Below are 6082 nucleotides of genomic sequence, written 5' to 3' on the forward strand. Positions count from 1 at the left end.
GAAAGCATCTTTTAATTTCATGGCTGCAGTCACCATCTGCAGTGATTTTGGAGCTCAGGAAAATAAAGTCTCTCACTGTTTCCATTGTTTCCCCACTTATTTGGGGATTGGACTGGATGCCATGATCTTAGTTTTATCTCTAATAACTCTTTTAATTTGATCATAGACAATAAAGTCTTACTGTCTTTATTTTACAAATGTGGTAATCCATATATGCAACCAACAAGTAAATTGGCCAAACATACCTGTCATGGACTGAATTGTGTTCCCCCTAAATTCGCATGTTGGTGCCTTAACCTCAACATGACTGTATTTGGAGACAGTTTCATTAAGGAGATGAATAAGGCTAGATGAATAAGGCTAGTTTCATTAAGGAGATGAACAAGGGTGGGTGCCTCATCCAATAAGACTGGTGTCCTTATAAGATGAGGAAGAGAGCCCTGGGGATGTATGCACACAGAAAAAAGATCATGTGAGAGCACAGCAAGCAGCTGCCCATCAGCAAGCCAGGAGAGAGAGCTCACCAGAAACCAGCCCTACTGGCAGCATGATCCTGGTCTTCCAGCCACTAGAATGGTGAGAAAAGAAATTTCTGTTGCTTAAAACACCCAGAATATCCTGTGGTATTCTGTTACAGCAGGTATGCAGTCTAATATAATGTCCAACTGCAAATAGTAGCGAGAAATTAAACCCATCCAAGATGGCTTCAAGCCCATTCTCAACTATTACACTGATTTATGAATTTGCCTTGACTCCTAGTTCAATTAAAGAATGTATATAATGACTATTTGTTAATATACTTAGTTGCTTAACTTCATGAATATTTTCTCTTCAATAATTATTTAATGCTTCTTAGAAATCAATTTTGGATGATTTATGAAGTTTTTAAAAAGATAGCCATGCCATTCTAAACTAAGAATGTATATAATTTTTGATCTTACATTTAAAATTAAATCCTTAAAAGGTAATCAAAAAGTTTGGAAAAAAAATTTAATTGCCTAAATCATTAAAAAAAATATATAGTGATATAATGTAACCATTAAGAACCAATTTTGGAGACTATTTTATGATATGAGAGATGTTTTCAATTTTGAATATAAAAGGTTGTAATATTATGTACAATAGAACCATCCCAACTTTGTTAAATTAGGTACTTACATTAGTACCTATGCATATTAATTCTAACACACATATACCATACATATAAGTATGTACATGTACCCATATATCCATATATAGATGCGCAGTAAAAAGAATGATGGAAATATACCAACATATTAACATATGGTTATCTCTGGTGGTGGATTATAAGTAATTTTTATTTTTCTTCTTTATATACATTTTGTACTTCTCATCAAACATAGGTAACATGTCTTTTTTTTCTCAAAATTTCAAGTTATGTGATTCAGTCAGTTCAGTTCAGTCGCTCAGTCGTGCCCAATACTTTGCGACCCATGAATCGCAGCACGTCAGGCCTCCCTGTCCATCACCAACTCCCAGAGTTTACTCTGACTCATGGCCATCGAGTCAGTGATGCCATCCAACTTTCTCATCCTCTGTCGTCCCCTTCTCCTCCTGCCCCCAATCCCTTCCAGCATCAGAGTCTTTTCCAAAGAGTCAACTCTTCGCATGAGGTGGCCAAAGTATTGGAGTTTCAGCTTCAGCATCAGTCCTTCCAATGAACACCCAGGACTGATCTCCTTCAGAATGGACTGGTTGGATCTCCTTGCAGTCCAAGGGACTCTCAAGAGTCTTCTCCAGCACCACAGTTCAAAAGTATCAATTCTTTGGCGCTCAACTTTCTTCACAATCCAACTCTCACATCCATACATGACCACTGGAAAAACCATAGCCTTGACAAGACGGACCTTAGTCGGCAAAGTAATGTCTCTGCTTTTTGATATGTTATCTAAGTTGGTCAAAACTTTTCTTCCAAGGAGTAAGCGTCTTTTAATTTCATGGCTACAGTCACCATCTGCAGTGATTTTGGAGCCTCCCCCCAAAAAAGTCTGGCACTGTTTCCACTGTTTCCCCATCTATTTCCCGTGAAGTGATGGGACCAGGTCCCATGATCTTCATTTTCTGAATGTTGAGCTATAAGCCAACTTTTTCACTCTCCTCTTTCACTTTCATCAAGAGGCTTTTTAGTTCCTCTTCACTTTCTGCCATAATTGCATTCATCTCACATGCTAGTAAAGTAATGCTCAAATTTCTCCAAGCCAGGCTTCAGCATGTGAACTGTGAACTTCCAGATGTTCAAGCTGGTTTTAGAAAAGGCAGAGGAACCAGAGATCATATTGTCAACATCTGCTGGATCATGGAAAAAGCAAGAGAGTTCCAGAAAAACATCTATTTCTGCTTTCTTGACTATGCCAAAGCCTTTGACTGTGTGGCTCACAGTAAACTGGGGAAAATTCTGAAAGAGATGGGAATACCAGACCACCTGACCTGCCTCTTGAGAAACCTATACGCAGGTGAGGAAGCAACAGTCAGAACTGGACATGGAACAACAGACTGGCTCCACATAGGAAAAGGAGTATGTTACATGATTAGGAAACCATTAACGACAAATTCAGCAGCTTTCTTGAGCTGATTTTGCATTCGTCCAATTAGACCACTTAGTTTACTTTCAAACAGCCTCAAGTTGCTCTATGTTCTCAAGTTCTGGAGAATAGATAGATCCTTAATATCTCCAATGAAAACTATTTTAAAAACTCAAGCAAATGGAGCACTTCAGTATTATTTTCTTCTTCCAGCTGTGCTGACTATAGGTGGCAAAGTTACCCAGTGTTATCTACTTGTAAGAGTATTCTGATACCCAGAGGCCAAGAGGAACTTAAATTATGGATGCCTGTGAAGGCCTGTTTTCTTTTCTTTCTTTATTTTTTGGTCTTATTCCCTCTGAGTCTGATGATGTTAGCCATTTAACATAGTAGACTAAATATCTATTACTTGGATAAAATTTGGGTATTTGAGTTAATTATTTGGATAAAGTATCTATGGAAGAAGAGAATATATATTGCACTTAAGAGTTTAACAATAAACTCTCTTTTCATGGTTCTTAATTATAGGAAACAAGTTTTGTACAGTTTTGTTTAAAATACTCTGTAAGGACAATATAAAAGTGAGTATTTCATTCCTTGCTTCTTCTGTACAGTGTGTATGTATAAGTACATAGGTTGTAAAAGTTAATTCTACACAATATTGCTCGAACAAACTTACCTTTGTCTCTGCTCATCTCCAGCATTTTAAATTCACAAACTTTAATGCTACTTTACTGTAGTTTTTTTTTTTTTTAAATTCTAGAGTACTGTAAAAAAGAGAGCAAGAAAACTTAAACCAATACTACTACTGCTACTAATACTACTACTACTACTACTACTATTACTACTACTACTACTATAGGCCGCCAGGAGGAGCAGGAGAGAGAGTGCCGCGTATGGACAGCGGTAGCAGGGGGCCCGCGGGGCAGGAGTCATGGGGACAAGAAGTCCAGAAGGCACAGCCGGCGCACAGAAACCTACTCGATGTACATCTACAAGGTGCTGAAGCAGGTGCACCCCAAATCAGCATCTCCTCCAAGGCCATGAGCTTCATGAACTCGTTTGTGAACGATGTGTTTGAGCGGCTGGCAGGCGAGGGCGCCTGGCTGGCCCAGTACTCGGCCGAACCACAGTGACGTCCCGGGAGGTCCAGACGGCCGTGCGTCTGCGGCTGCCTGGGGAGCTGGCCAAGCACGCAATGTCCGAGGGTACCAAGGCTGTGACCAAGTACACCAGTGCCAAGTGACCCGGGGGCCCAACCTTAATAAAGGCTGAACAGCTCACTAATAATAATAATATAAAAAAGAGGAAGGAAATGAAAATAGGTTTGAGAGGAAACAGGGTGTGACTATGGGATGTGTAAGTGTAATAATCTAATTCTGTAACTGCATGATTCGATATAATATGTACAGGTGATTGGAAATCATGTATTTTGTATTAACCAGGAAAATTCAACACTGATAGGGGATCAGTCACCTAGCCTCTCTTCCTTTTCCTCCCAGTAGGTGCATGTATCTGGAGAGTTTTATTGAGAGAGAAAGTAAAAGAGGGAGAGAAAGCAAGAGACAGAAAGCCACCCACCTTCTAATACTCTTTGTTTTAAAGTATTTTAATGATGATGCTTACATAAAGTAAAAAAAAAAAAAATCAGAGAATGAAACGGGAATCATGAGATCATTCAACCGTTTCATAGCTCAGTTATATAAGTGGGTTCTCTCCTTAAATTAATTGACTAGGGAAAATACATTCAAGAATAGCATAATGGGTCAAATATCCTTGTGGCAAACCAAGTTAACTGCATGATTTTGAGCTTTTTGGAAACATCAAAATAACTATATTGCTGCATATCACATTATCAGCTGGAAAAATCTGGAATAGCCTTTTTGAAGTGAATTTAAAAATAAAAACAAGTATTTAAATACAAGAGGATAAGAGAGTGATATTAGGAAATGGATATGGTCAACCTATTTGTAGTCTATTTCTTTAGTTTTATATTCAATAGTTCAATATATTTATTTGTGTTCCTCAGTAATTAATCACCTCTTTTTCTATATTCTGTTTAGCTATGAAATGAAGTGAAGTGAAAGTTGCTCAGTTGTGTCCGACTCTTTGTGACCCCAAGGACTATACAGTCCATGGATTTCTCTAGGCCAGAATACTGGAGTGGGTAGCCTTTCCTTTCTCCAGGGGATCTTCCCAACCCAGGGATCAAACCCAGGTCTCCCACATTTCAGATGGATTCTTTACCAGCTGAGGCACAAGGGAAGCCCAAAGTGAAGTGAAGAGAAAGTCACTCAATTGTGTCCAGCTCTTTGCAACCCCATGGACTAGACAGTCAATGGAATTCTCTAGGTCAGGATATTGAAGTGGGTAGCCTCTCCCTTCTCCAGGGGATCTTCACAGCCCAGGGATTGAACCCAGGCCTCCCACATAGCGGGTGATTCTTTACCAGCTGAGCCACAAAGGAAGACCTTTGGTTAGCTATATTGAGTTTTAAAAGATGGTTTTACTTCATGACTTTAAATATTTGAGGTAGGACGTACTAATTGAAAAGGGAATTTAGGTACGTTAACTAGATAGTGTACTTGTTAACTTATCAAATTCAGCCCACCTGGTATACAGTGAAAACAGTATGCAATAAAATATTTCAGTCAATGAATGTGGCTTAGGTCAGCAGAAGTTGGAGACCCTGGTTCAATTCCTGGGTCAGGAAGATCCGCTACAGAAGGGATAGGCTACCCACTCCAGTATTCTTGGACTTCCCTTGTGGCTCAGCTGATAAAGAATCCACCTGCAATGTGGGAGACCTGGGTTTGATCCCTGATTTGGGAAGATTCCCCTGGAGAAGGGAAAGGATACCCACTCCAGTATTCTGGCCTAGAGAATTCCATGGGCCGTATAGTCTATGGGGTTGCAAAGAGCTGGACACGACTGAGCGACTTTCACTTCACTTCACTTCTATAATTCAATCAAATAAGGTTTTTTCCTTGTGGAATATCAATTAAGGCATGGGTATAGGTTTATCATGTAAACTTATTCTTTTCAATGGGAATTTTGAGGAGATTTTAGCTAGAACACAAACAGGGAGGTAGCGGAAACTTCTAGAAACTTGAACTAATGAGAGTACCTTCTGTTTACAAACTGTGTAGTCTCAAAATGAGTTCACACTCAGGGTCTCAACAATGAGGTAGGCAATAAGAAAGCTAAGCCAGAGACTTTAATTAGGGGGATACCATGGGGTAATTCAGTGTTTTTAAAATTTTATTGTAGATCAGTATTTATCACATTGTTATGCATACATACCACACACATCACGTGGTAGACTCTATTCAGTGAGTCTGGGGTGGGATCTGAGATTCTGCTCTTCGACTCTGATCCCAAGTGATGCTGATGGCCACTTTAAGGAGAGTCTTTGCAAGTTCTAGGACTGAGTTGGTAAGCCTTGAGGCTAGGATGGAAGGTATGGAGAGGTCTAGTGTAATACTTGAGGTTCTGGTGTCATTGTGATCTGATCATATATTGAAGTTGCATATTGGCTT

At 39.4% G+C, this 6082-nt stretch overlaps 1 pseudogene; it reads left to right on the forward strand.

Moving 5' to 3' along the window:
* The first annotated feature begins 450 nt into the window (after positions 1 to 450).
* LOC105605735 (histone H2B type 2-K1-like) lies at positions 451 to 3789 on the forward strand (annotated as a pseudogene).
* Positions 3790 to 6082: the final 2293 nt, after the last annotated feature.

Source organism: Ovis aries, chromosome 1 (genome assembly GCF_016772045.2).
Source record: "Ovis aries strain OAR_USU_Benz2616 breed Rambouillet chromosome 1, ARS-UI_Ramb_v3.0, whole genome shotgun sequence".
In the NCBI taxonomy this organism is placed as follows: Eukaryota; Metazoa; Chordata; class Mammalia; order Artiodactyla; family Bovidae; genus Ovis; species Ovis aries.